Raw genomic sequence first — 13512 nt, 5'->3', positions numbered from 1 at the left:
ATTAGATCCCTAAAAGCCATAAGGTTTATCTGTGGTGTTTGTAGTTGAGTATACATTTGTATGTTAGTTTGAGATGGAATCAGAAAGGGCTCTTTTTTTTTCCTGTGAAAATGGTAAAACGAACACATCTCCTAGTAAATGATCATTCAAACAAGTAGAAATGCCTACCAAGCATACTTTCGGAATGTTCCATGGAATCGGTTATCTGAAATACATGAGAGTAGTGGCCTCTTAAACTATAAAAAGTAATGTATGTGGTAGTTCCATCAGCATAGCAAACTGATGTAACAGTTCTAAGGACATAAAAACACTGAATAAAATCTAGCTATTTTAATAATCATAATGAATCTTGAAAGAAAAGTTCCCAGCTGACAGAAGTATAAAAAGAACTCAAGCTCTCTGCTTCTCCCTGCTCAACAGACAGCCACATTTTTTCTGGGGCAGTGCCAGCCTGTCCTAAGACATGATGGCAAAGGTTGGAGTGAAATGATTTGGCCGTATTGGGCACCTGGTCACGAGGGCTGCTTTTAACTCTGGCAAAATGGATATTGTCCCCATCAATGACCCTTTCATTGACCTCAATTACATGGTCTACATGTTCCAATATGATTCCACCCGTGGCAAATTCAACAGCACAGGCAACGCCGAGAACGGGAAACTTGTCATCAATGGAGAGCCCACCTCCGTCTCCAGGAGCGAGATCCCGTCAACATCAAATGGGGTGATGGTGGTGCTGAGTATGTTGTGGAGTCCACTGGGGTCTTCGCCAGCATGGAGAAAGCTGGGGCTCACTTGAAAGGTGTGGCCAAGAGGACTCTCCTCTCTTTCCCTTCTGCTGATGTTTGTAATGGGCATGAACCATGAGAAGTATAACAACTCCCTGAAGGATGTCAGCAATGCCTTCTATACCACCGAGTGCTTGGTCCCTCTGCCAAAGTCATCCATAACAACTTTGGCTTCATGGATCACAGTCCATGCCATCACTGCCCCCAGAATGCCATGGACAGCTCCTCTGGAAAGCCGTGCATGATGTCTGAGGGACTGCCCAAAACATCATCCCTGCTTCTACTGGCACTGCCAGATCTGTAGGCAAGGTCATCTCTGAGCTAAATGGGAAGCTCATTGGCATGACCTTCTGTGTCCCCACCCCCAACGTGTCCATTGTGGATCTCACTTGTCACCTGGAGCTGCCAAATTCAGCCACATTAGGAAGGTGGTGAAGCAGGCTTAAGAGTGCCCCTTCAAGGGCATCCTAAGCCACACTGAGGACCAGGCTGTCTCCTGTGACTTTAACAGTGACACCCACTCTTCCACCTTTGACACTGGGGCTTGTGTTGCCTTCAATGACCACTTTATCAAGCTTATTTCCTTGTATGACAATGTATTTGCCTACAGCAACCAGGTGATGGACCTTATGGTCCCCATGGCCTCCAAGGAGTAAGAGCCCCTTGATCACCAGCCTAGGCAAGCTTAAGAGGAAAAGAGAGGCCCTCTGCTGCTGGGGAGTCCTCACCCCCAACTCAGCCCCCAACACACTGAGAATCTCCAGACCTCTACACAGTTTCCATCCCAGATCCCCCTGAAGATGAGGAGAGGCTTGGAGAGCCCTACCTTGTCATGTACCATTAATAAAACATACTGAACCCAGCCAAAAAAAAAAAGAACTAAAAACAAAAATGATACATAAATTAGCTGATATTATGATGACCCAAGGGCTATCTGAATTAGTCATAGGCCTTGATAACTTTGGATTAGGCTTTTAAGGCCCTTGCAGGAAAGGGAATCATGACCTTGTACTCACGTAAGGCAGATAGCTCAAACTGAGAGTCCTGTGTAGAGAAAGAGCTATAAGTAAGCTGCACTTTGTGAATAGAGAACTAGGGAAAACACACCTCTGCCAGATGGCCCAGGGAAGCTTCAAGGAAATATGACTCTCCCTTCATCTCTGAATGGAGAACAAACAAACTAGGTATACCATGAGAAATAAGAGCCTTATGTGTGTCACAAACGCCCCTGTACCATCAGAGTTTATAATACACACGTAGTGCAGTAATGCGAAGGAAAACTTAACATCAAAACCTGTTTCCTGGATGTGAAATCCCTGGTGTCTCTAGCAGACACAAATGCAAAAACTATTTTTGGAGATATCTTCAGAAACTAGGGTGCCAGGGACTTCCACAGGGAAAAGAAAACCCTGCCTCAATAATGAGCAGGCATGTGTGTGTGCATACTCATATAGTAGATACCCAATACAAATCACGGAACTATGTAAGCTATCCTTTTTTAAAAAATGTTTACTTATTTATTTTTGAGAGGAGGGGAAGGAAAGAGACAGAGACAGAGACAGAGAATCCCAAGCAGGCTCTGTGATGCCAAGCATGGAGCCTGACACAGAGCTCAGTTTCATGAACCCAAGGTCATGACCTGAGTGAAATCAAGAGCCTGACATTTAACCAACTGAGCCATCCAAGTGCCCCATATGTAATCTATCCTTAAGACATGCTGCATTTTTTTCACACAGTAAACTAGAGATAAAAGAACAATACCAAAAAAAGAATATATTTAAATAAATATATTTAAAATGATTAAAAACATTAAAGGGAATAGGAGTCATGGGGGTGGGAGTAGGGGAATAAAAAAAGGCATCGCAATAATCAAATAAAAATTCTAGAGATAAAAGTAAGGTCACAGTATTTAAAAACGAAACTGATTCAGAATTTAGGTAGAAAATATTATGGAGAGATTAAGAAACATAAGAGTGAATGACATATCTAACAAGCATTCCAAAAGAAGAAAATAGGAAGTGGAGAGGAACAATGGTGAAAAGAGGGGAGAATTTAAGGAAGACATGAATAGTTACATTGAAAGAGCAAAGCTCCGATCAAGATAAGTCTAATTAAAGTGACATGTGGAGGGGGCACATGGGTGGCTCAGTTGCTTAAGCATCCCACTCTTGATTTTGGCTCAGGTCATGATCTCATGGTTTGCAAGTTCAAGCCTTTCATCAGTCTCCACACTAACAGTACAGAACTTGCATAGGATTCTCTCTCTCCCTCTGCCCCTCCCCTGCTTGTACACTCTCTCTCTCAAAATAGATAAATATTTTTAAAAATGCTTAGGATTCTCTCTCTCTCTCCCTCTTCCTCTGCCCTTCCCAAAACAAGGGAGGAAAACTATAGAGTAACAAATGCAAAGAAAAAGGTTACAAGTAATCCAAGGAAAGATCTATTCCCTCCAATAAAATGGCAATCACATGGACAGCAGATTTCATATCAACAACGCAGGCCAAAAGACAGTGGACACCTATCATCCAACAGCTGAGGGAAAATAGCTGACTACCTGGGGCAGCTAAATATTCAAGAGTGAATGTGAAAAAAAGACATTTTCAGACAAACACTGGAAGAGTTTACCACTCATGAATGCTTACTGAAAGTGTGACCAAAGACTATACTAAAATGAGGAAGAGGTTGAACCTTGAAGGAAGTAATGGAAATGCAAAAGGCAATGGTGAGCAAAGAAGTGGGCATATATGTGAGTAAAGCCGATGAGGCGTTGTTTGTAAAACGTATACTATAAGGAACACTTTGGGGAAGTTTAGAAACAAGTTGGGGGCAGGGGCGGCGCCTGGGTGGCTCAGTTGCTTAAGCTCAAGTCTTGATTTCAGAGTCGTGAGTTCAAGCCCCACAATGGGCTTCATGCTAGGTGTGGAGCCTTCTTAAAACAAACAAACAACAAGCTGGGACTTCCCAGGAAGATGGAGATGTGCTTTCTCTATTCTCCCCACTGAGCACAACCGAAAATGCTGGGCATTATATATGAAACAGACATGTAAAGACTGCAAGGTGGAAAAGAAAACAAATCAATTATGGACTTTTGGGACCAAGGGATGATGCATTGGTGAGTTCCCAAACAGGCAGATAGATAGATAGATAGATAGATACATAGATACATAGACAGACATAAATATATCTCCACCCCATGTATATCAACAGGAGAAGACAAAAAAAAAAAAAACTTCACCAAGACTTCTACTCTCTAGCCAAGAACCAGGGAGGAGAGAGTTTAATAAGACAAAAACCTTTTAGACAATAACCAATCTACTGCACTCAGACACCATAGAAGAAACTGGAACCTGACTCCTACCTGTGAAAGAAAAGCTAAAGGGGCAAGTTAGACGTCCAGTCTCACAAGCAGTAACAAGGTTCTCTAACAGCACTGATTATCAGGTGGTTCAGAGAAAACCAAATGAGAAGCAGGAAATTTTATCCCCACTACTTGGTAATGGATCCCACCCCCATGGTGTCAGAGGATACCACGTAGGGGGCCGAAGCTTACTCCCCTCCCGTTATCAATGAGGCAGTGTGCTCCATCCCTGCTGTAGGTGTGTAAGGGGAGGTCTAGTGGAGGGTCAGAACTTCCACCATTATGCAGTGGAAATGAAGTAACCCCCCACCCCCCACAACCATGGTATTCGTGGAGACCACATGGGGAGCTGGAAGTCCACTTCTTTCCAACAGACATGAGTTCGCCCCACTCCGAAACTCTGGGGTCAATGGAAACCAAGCTGGGAACCTTTATTTCTACTCCACCTTACGGTAATGAGGCAGCACCTCATCTCGCTCTGCCAGAGTAGTGTCAGAAAAAAAGAGAAAGCCAACAAAACAAAACAAAAAACAAAACACGAAGATTTCAACATGATCCACAGTCTCATGAGATAATATGAAACTATCCAGCTTTCAAGAGACAATCATTCAGCATACTAAACACTAGAAGGATCTCAAACAGAATGAGAGAAGACAATGAGTACGTGGCAATGTTGAGATGAGAGGCATGTTAGAATTTTCTGAAATGGAAAAAAATTGGTATCCCCATAAATGTATACCCACCAAAAGTACCCTTCAGGAATAAAAAGAAAATCTGGCATTCTCAGATGGAAGAAAAACTAAGAGAATTTGTTGCTAAGAAACACACTCTAAAAGAATGGCTGAAGGAACTTCTCTAAACAAAAAGGAAATGATAGAAGAGAGAACTCTGAAACGCCAAGAAAGCAGAAAGAACATGGCAAGCAAAAGTATGGGTAAATACAACAGGCTTTTTCTCTAAGTTTCCCAAATTATATTTGCTGGTTAAAAAAAAAAAATAACACTGTCTGATGTGGTTTCAAATGTATGCAGTAGATGGGTTCCTGGGTAGCTTAGTTGGTTAAGTGTCCAATTTCGGCTCAGGTCATGATCTCATGGTTTGTGAGTTCAAGCCCCGCAGCCAGCTCTCTGCTGTCAGCATAGAGCCCTCTTCAGATCCTCTGTCCCTCTCTGCCTTTCTGTCTTCCCCTCCCCAGCTGGCGCTATCTCTCTCACTCATAAATAAACATTAAAAAAATTAAATGTATGCAGTAGAAATATTTAAGACAACTATATAATAAATATATACCCCTTTTATAATAAAGGGGTACAGTAATGGGACATAAAGTGAAGTAAGATTGCTACACTTCCCTCAGAATGGTAATATAAGAGGACTCCTGGGTAGCTCAGTCGGTTAAGCATCTGACTCATGGTTTGGGCTCAGGTCATGATCTCACAGTTCATGGTTCAAGCTCTCCATCAGGCTGTGTACTGATAGCAAAGAGCCTGGTTGGGATTCTCTCTCTCCTTCTCTCCTACTCATGCTCACTCTTTCACTCTCTTTCTCATAAATAAATAAATAAATAAATAAATAAATAAATAAGTAAATACTTTAAAATAAATATATTAAATTAAGAGTTTCCTTTAAAGGGGCGCCTGAGTGGCTCAAGTCAGTTAAATGTCTGACTTCAGCTCAGGTCATGATTTCGCAGTTCATGGGTTCAAGGCCTGGCATTGGGCTCTGTGCTGAGAACTCAGAGCCTGGAGCCCTGCTTTGGATTTTGTGTCTCTCTCTCTCTCTGCCCCTCCCATGCCTCCCAGAGACACTCTGTCTCTCTCTCAAAATAAATAAAGATTAAAATTTTTTTAAATGTTTCCTTTAAAGAATTGCTGCATCATAAAAATGTTTATGCTAAAGGACTGATTGCATTCAGACCACATTCTTTGAACACAGTACAGTAATTGAACAATAAGAAAGACACTGTAAATATCTAAAATGAATACAGATTATAAAAAATAAATAAAAGCCATGAAGAAAAGCACAGAATGCTATTTAAAACCAGATTTGTAAAATTAAAGAGTAGAATTGAATTCTTTTCTTAATGGATGATTCAAAGAAATCATAAAGGAAATGATTATATATATTGTAATTGAATAATCACAAAAATACCACATATAGGAATTTGCTATAAAGTTACAGTAATTGAACAGTGTGATATTGGCAAAATGAAGCAATTAGACTAATGAAACCGAATGAAGCCAAATGTATATGCACACATTTGTACATGCCTTTGTACAATTTAGCATGCAATAGAGATGACATTAAAATTAGAAGAGTACAAGCTTTTTATAAATTGCGTTGGATCAATTGAGTATATATATGAAAAAAAATTGGATCCCTACATCACATAATAATAACAACCAATTCCAGATGGATTTAAAGACCTAAATGTGCTACACTATATGTTCACTAACTTGAATTTATATAAAATCTTGGAAGAAGGAAGGAAGGAAGGAAGGAAGGAAGGAAGGAAGGAAGGAAGGCAGGCAGGCCCAAATATGAAAAAAACCAAAACTTTTCGACGAAATGTCAGAGAATCTATGATTTGGAGATGTCAATGGCTTTCTAATACAAGAAACCAAAGCTAAAAGCATAAAGTAAAAGATCAAAATTTGAGTATGTAATAATTTACGTTTTTCTGTATGACCAAAGACAAGGTTAAATTAGAATGTATGACTGGGAGAAGACATTCCCAATACATATAAGCCAAAAACACATAGGGGATCAAGAATCCATAAAGAACACCTATATATTTGTTTTTTGAAAAAAGCAGAGAAAAGGCGGTCAAAGAATATGGACAAGTAATTCACAGAGCAGAAATATGAAGAATCAATAAACATATGAAGGGATATTCAATCTCAATAATAATCAAGGAAATACAAATTTAAATAAATATCTTTCACAGTCAACAAATTGACAAAACTTTAAACATGTCAGCATACATTTAGGCAAGGACGTAGAAACACAGGTTCTCTCAAATGCTGGGCAGTTGGAGTGCAGTTGTTGAGACAATTCTGGAAAGAAATTTATTTACATAATGGAATTCTTTTCAACAGTAAGATAAATGAACAAGGCCAATATGGATACATCCTTAAACAAAATGAATAATAAAAGAAGTTATAAAAGAATTCATATATAATAGTAAAATGTTTACATGTTTTAAAAGATCACACAACAGAGTATCAGTCGTAAAAATAAAGTAGACAGTTATCAAATCGTTAAAAATGAGTTTATTTGGAAATAACATGGGAATTGCCGTCCTGGACATGCAAATTAAGGCAAACCACAGTCAACTTCAAAGAGCTGAGCGGGAGAGCATGCTTTCATAGAGTAAAGGCGGAAGTTGAGAGGGGTTATTTTGAACAAAAGCTCATTGAAGCAGATTGAAAGTTCAGGGTTGTGGCGGTTTTTCTTTAGCTAGGTTGTTGCTAGGCAAGGAGAAAATCTTTCTTCTTCCTGCTGAGTATGTAAAGAAAGCTGTGAAGAATGGTGTAGGAGTGAGAAACCTTCCTTCATTGCTTCCCAACTCCATTTTGAATTAGGTTAGCCTTGGGGCACCTGGGTGGCTCAGTCAGTTGAGTGTCCGACTTCAGCTCAGGTCATGATCTCATAGTTTGTGGGTTCAAGCCCCGCATCAGGTTCTGTGCAGACAGCTAAGAGCCTGGAGCCTATTTCAGATTCTGTGCCTTCCTCTCTCTCTGCCCCTCCCCTACTCATGCTCTGTCTCTCTCTGTTTCAAAAATAAATAAACTATAAAAAAAATTTTAATGAATTAGGTTAGCTTTATTAATTTTCACAACAGTAATACACTGTAAATGGTTTATAGAAACATTTTGCTGTCTGAACATAAAATGAGACATGGAAGAAAGTAACTTTAAGATAGTGGTTATTCTAGATTCAGGGTAAGAAGTGGGCTTCAACTACATCTTTAAGTTTTATTCTTTAAAAAAGACTCAAGCTGATATGGCAAAATCTTAATATCTGTGAAAATGGGGGTGCTCAGGTGGCTCAGCTGGTTAAGCATCCGACTCTTGATTTCAGTTCAGGTTATGATCTCACAGTTCTTGGGTTCGAGTCCCTGATCGGGCTCTGTGCTGACAGTTCGGAGTCTGCTTGGAATTCTCTCTCTCTCTTTCTCTCTGCCCCTCCGTGTGTGTGTGTGTGTGTGTGTAAATTTGAATCATGAAGTTTTGTGACACCTAAATCTAACTGATTCCATTTTAGAAAAAGCCTCCATCTTGAGAGTGAACTAGGCCCGACCCAATCCCAGGAAAGACCGCAGGAAGCAAATAGGCAGCCGGCCCTTAGTTACTTCCCTAGCAACAGCAACAGCCAATCAGTTTAAAAGAGGTGCCTATGTCCCAAGACGTTCCGGTTGGCAGTTTGCAGTCAGGCCAGATGGGCCGAACCAATCGGGTGCTGACAAGACAGCCTATACCTATCAGGAGGCTGCCAAGCTGGAACGCCCCAAATTCTACTGTAATCGCAATAAAAAGCCCTGTGATCACGAGTTTGGGGCTCCATACCATCACCACTGCGTCGGGGTGCATTGGAGTCCCTGCTTGAGCTTATAATAAAGACACTTTTGTACTTGCATTGGTGTCGGCTCCTTGGTGGTCTCTGGGGACTCGCAAATCCGGTATAACAGTTTTACATACTTATTTCTTCATGTAACATCATATAATAGGCATGTGAGCATTTGATATATAGACATTTCAATTTCTTCCCATTTTTCACTACTTACATAAATAAGAAATGGCGGCCATTTCTGATGTGCATCTTTGGCCCCATCTGTGAAGAGTCTCTCTTTTTCTCTTAAAGATTTTTATTTTTAACTAATCTCTACACCTGACATGGGGCTTAAACCCACAACCCTGAGATCAAGAGTTGTGTGGTCTACCAGCTGAGCCAGCCAGACACCCCTGAATAGTTTCTTAGGATAGATATCTGGTGTGGAATTACTAGTATATTAACATTTTAAGGCTTTTGATACATATTTTCCTATATCGCCTTTGAGAACGTTTGGGTTCATTTGCATTCCTATCAGTAAAATGAGTATCCACCCTCATCACTGAGAATTAGTATTTTTAAATTTTTGGTCAAACATATACACCTCATTTTAATTTTCATTTCTTTGAAATGCGAATTAAGTTGAACATTACTGTTACTACAAACTGTTGGTGAATTGTTTCTCTTCTTTTTCATGTCCTTATCTATTTTCTATTAAAATACTCATCTTTGTTCAGTTTCCCAGTCTCTTTCCATGTCGACATATTCTTGTTCGAACATCATATTGTTTTTAAAGTGTTTCTTTGATACATTTTTATGTAAGCAAGCATCCTCGCTTTATTTCTGTTGTTCCAAACTTTCTTGGCTGTCTTGTGTTTTAAAACTTCCAGATGAGTGTTAAAATCCTTTCCTCAAGTTTCAGAAATCCTATTGGGATCTTGATCTGAATTACAATAAACTTACATCTGAATTTTGGAAAACTTGGCATATTTATATTGTTTAGTCTTCCTATCCAAGTACGTGTTATTCTTCCACATTTACGTAAATCTTGTATCTCTCCCAGTAAAGTTTTGTAATTTTCTTCAGCCAATTTTTAATCATTTGTTTCTGGGTATTTTGCATACTATGCTGCCATTTTAAGTGGTCTTGTTTCCCTACTATATTTTCTAATTAGTTATTAGCAATACGTAAGAAACCTCTTCAGTCTGTTCATTCCCCTTGTATTCAAGCATTTGACAAATCGCTCTCTGAGTTTTAAGATTTTTAATGCAGAATCTTTTAGATTTTCTCGGCAGATATTTCTTACTGCATTCACTGGAATTTCTATGCCATTACTAAATAATAGTAATGACGAAGCATGTTTGTCTCATTCTTATCTTTTTTTAAATAAATTTTGTGAACGTTTATTTATTTTTTGGAGACACAGGGAGACAGAGTGTGAGCAGGGGAGGGGCAAAGAGAGAGGGAGACACAGAATCTGAAGCAGGCTCCAGGCTCTGAGCTGTCAGCATGGAGCCCGATGTGGGGCTCTAACTCATGAACTGGGAGATCATTATCTGAGCTGAAGTCAGACACTTAACTGACTGAGCTACCCAGGGGCCCCTCTTATTTTTTATTATAATGTCCCTAGTGTATCACTGTTACAGGTGATGTTGGTTATTGTTTTCATCTGAGTATCATAACATTAAGAACCTATTCTTTCATGCCTAGGTTTTTAAAAAATTCATGCTTAGCTTTGTTAATCCAGAAATGGGCGTTGAAATTTAACAAATGCCCCTTTGGGCCATATATTGAGATCGTCTAGTAACTCAGCTTTCTCTTGCCCGATGGATAGGATATAGTATGAGATTTCCTAATGTTGTCACCCTGACCTTCAGGAATAAATTGTACTTGGTGATAGTTTTTTCTTTTTAATATTGTCCATATGTTATTGGCTTAGTGTTTTATGTTTTTTAAATTTAACTAAATCAGTCTTTAATTTCTATGTGCTCTATATCTGGTAAGATTTTGTATCAGGGTGAGGTTAGCTTCAAAAAATGTGTTTAGGAGACTTCTCTCTTACCATGATGTGATTTTTTAAAAAAATGACTGGCTATTCCATAAAAAATCTGAAAAAATAAAACCATAAATAATAGTCTTGGATTTTGAGTATAGCTTCCCAATAGAATATAAGCTGCAAGAAGGATTTTTGTCTGTTTTGTTCATGACTGTATTTCTACTGTCTAGAACTACTCCTGGCATTGAGTAGATATTCAGTAAATGTTTGCTGAATAAATGTAATAAATAGTATCCTCAGACCTTTTATAGTATTGTTTGGAAGGTTTCTTTTTTCTGATTTATTCTGTATTTTGCTCAATAAAGCTCTTTTAGAGTATCACTTAACACATACGTGCGCGTGTACACACACACACACACACACACACACACACACACACACCTGAAAAAAACTCGTTTATTTTAGACCGCTGAAGTATAGGTGTTACCAGAAAGATCGTATCTTGTACTTAAATTCCCCACTGATACTAAGAGCAATTATCAAAAATTTCCACAATTTTCCAACACGACAAGTTATAACGAGGCTGTAAATTATATTTTAAGAAAAATTTCAAGTTGGCATTTCAAAATTTTGGTGATGGACAATGAACTGTTAGCCTCAACTCGAGATGGACAAGTAGCTCATTCCCTTAGTAAAAAAGCTAAAAGCAATTTCTCTTCCAAGTCATTTAATACTTTCCAGAACATATTACAGATCTAAAGGTCACTTACAATAAGCTCTAAATGTCACTTAAAGTAAAACTATGTCTCTGAAAATTAAATACCAAATGTAAGGATCATCATTCAGATTATGCATTCTTTTTATTTTGCCTGTATTACAACGTCAGGGGTGGAAAGGTAGAGGAGCAAAAATGTCTCGGGTTCGGGTCGATCCTATTAGAGACAGTTTTTAACCCCCCCTTTTTTAAAACAAAGATAAGAAACGTGGCCTAATAATTTTAACTCAAATATGGTTAATTTTAGAAAGCATGACCTAGCAAAATACTATGGTAATTTTTATGTAGTGACTTCTGGATTATGGCATCATAGATCAATGATCTGTGGAATATTTCACAAATACAACATACCGCTTATTTATTTGACCGTGGATATTCTGGTGCAATTCCAAATGAAAAGAAGCTGCGATTGAAAAGTATAGAGCAACCAAAAACTGAAATAAACCTACAATGCCCTCTGTTGATGAAATGTGTGACTAGAAAATGCATGATCAGAAAGGAAAAATTCAACATACGTTTCTTAGTTCCTTTTTGTATCCGTTTAAATTAGTTTCTCTAAAATATGTCTTAATTTCATAAAACGAATGTTCTGTTTTTATAGCAGTGAGCACAGAATTATATAAATGAATAGGGGAAAAATCAGGGGCGCCTGGGTGGCTGAATTGCTTAAGCATCGAACTCTTGATTTTGTCTTCAGGGGTCCCGATCTCACGAGTCATGAGTTCGAGCCCCGAGTCAGGCTGACAATATGGAGCCTGCTTGGGATTCTCTCTGCCTCTCTCTCACACAATAAAACAAATAACTTAAAAAAAAACACAAAATCAAAATAGTTAAAGACTCTTCTCCCCTTCATTTTCCCTAGTCTTCAACTATCAGCCAAGTCCTCCCGTATGATGGAGTTCATTTGTGGCTCATAGGTGCAAGGATGGGTTGGTACGCTGAAACAAAATCTAAATCCCCTCTTCTGGAAGGTGTTGTAGACATTGAGAGACACCCTTTGATAGCTCTTCTCCCTCTCCTTAGTAACATAATCATACATTTTGGTTGGGTATATTGGTAGCCAGCATAAATACTATATTTCCGAACCTCCTTTGTAGCTAGATTTGGCGATGTATCCACATTCTGGCCAGTAAAATGAAAGTGGTAGTAACACCTGAAACTTCTTGGGAAATGTCTTCAAAAGAGAGGATGCATGTCCTCCTTCACCTTTTCCACCAGCCTGGCAAATCAGAACGGTTCGGCAACCATCTTGGATCAGGATGTCGAAAATGTAAGTTGAAGATGACAAATCAACAGAATATAACAAACTTGGGTTCCCAATACATTTATGAATCTCCCCTAGTCATGCTGGACTGCTTGCCTCTTAATTAGCTATTTTTTCTAATTTTTGTTAAGTTATTATTTTGGATCTCAGCTACACCTGAATCTAACCCTAAATAAAGGGGCGCCTGGGTGGCTCAGTGAGTGAAGCCTCTGACTTCAGCTCAGATTGTGATCTCGTGGTTCATGGTTTCGAGCTCCTTGTTGGACTACTCTGCTGACAACTTGGAGCCTGGGGCCTGTTTCGGATTCTGTCTCCCTCTCTCTCTGCCCCTCCCCCACTCTCTCTCTCAAAAATAAATTGAAAAAAATAAAAAATAAAAAAATAAACCTAAATGATAAAGAAGGAATATTAGGTGAAAATTTTCAGACTATGACACCATCAAGCTTTATGATAAGTGGTTTTATACCAACTACTCGCACAACCTTTACCACATGTTCAAAAACATCTGCATTAAATTTCACTGAATGTGTTAGAGATACACTGTATAATTTTATTGCCATACAATGAAAACTATTGTAATACTTTCTGGATATGAAGTATCTTACTCCTGTGGTCATGTTGACTCATTTGTTAAGGAGAGTTTCATGGATGATTCAGGTCGAAGATAGGGTGTCTTTTTATGGACAAAGGATTATTTTGAGAAAACTAAGGCTTTCATTCTGCACTCATACCACTTTTACCTCAAAGTCAAATCGAAATGGACTCACATCTTCCAGACACCAAGAG

General features: G+C 38.9%; 1 pseudogene; it reads left to right on the top strand.

Annotated features, from left to right (window-relative positions):
• Positions 1–466: 466 nt before the first annotated feature.
• On the top strand, positions 467–1441 carry LOC120239858 (annotated as a pseudogene).
• The last annotated feature ends 12071 nt before the right edge of the window (positions 1442–13512 follow it).

The sequence above is a fragment of the Hyaena hyaena genome, unplaced genomic scaffold, assembly GCF_003009895.1.
Source record: "Hyaena hyaena isolate Hyena2069 unplaced genomic scaffold, ASM300989v1 scaffold_243, whole genome shotgun sequence".
NCBI lineage: Eukaryota > Metazoa > Chordata > Mammalia > Carnivora > Hyaenidae > Hyaena > Hyaena hyaena.
The sequence above is the reverse complement of the archived record's forward strand: the minus strand, read 5'-3'. Positions and strand labels throughout refer to the sequence as shown.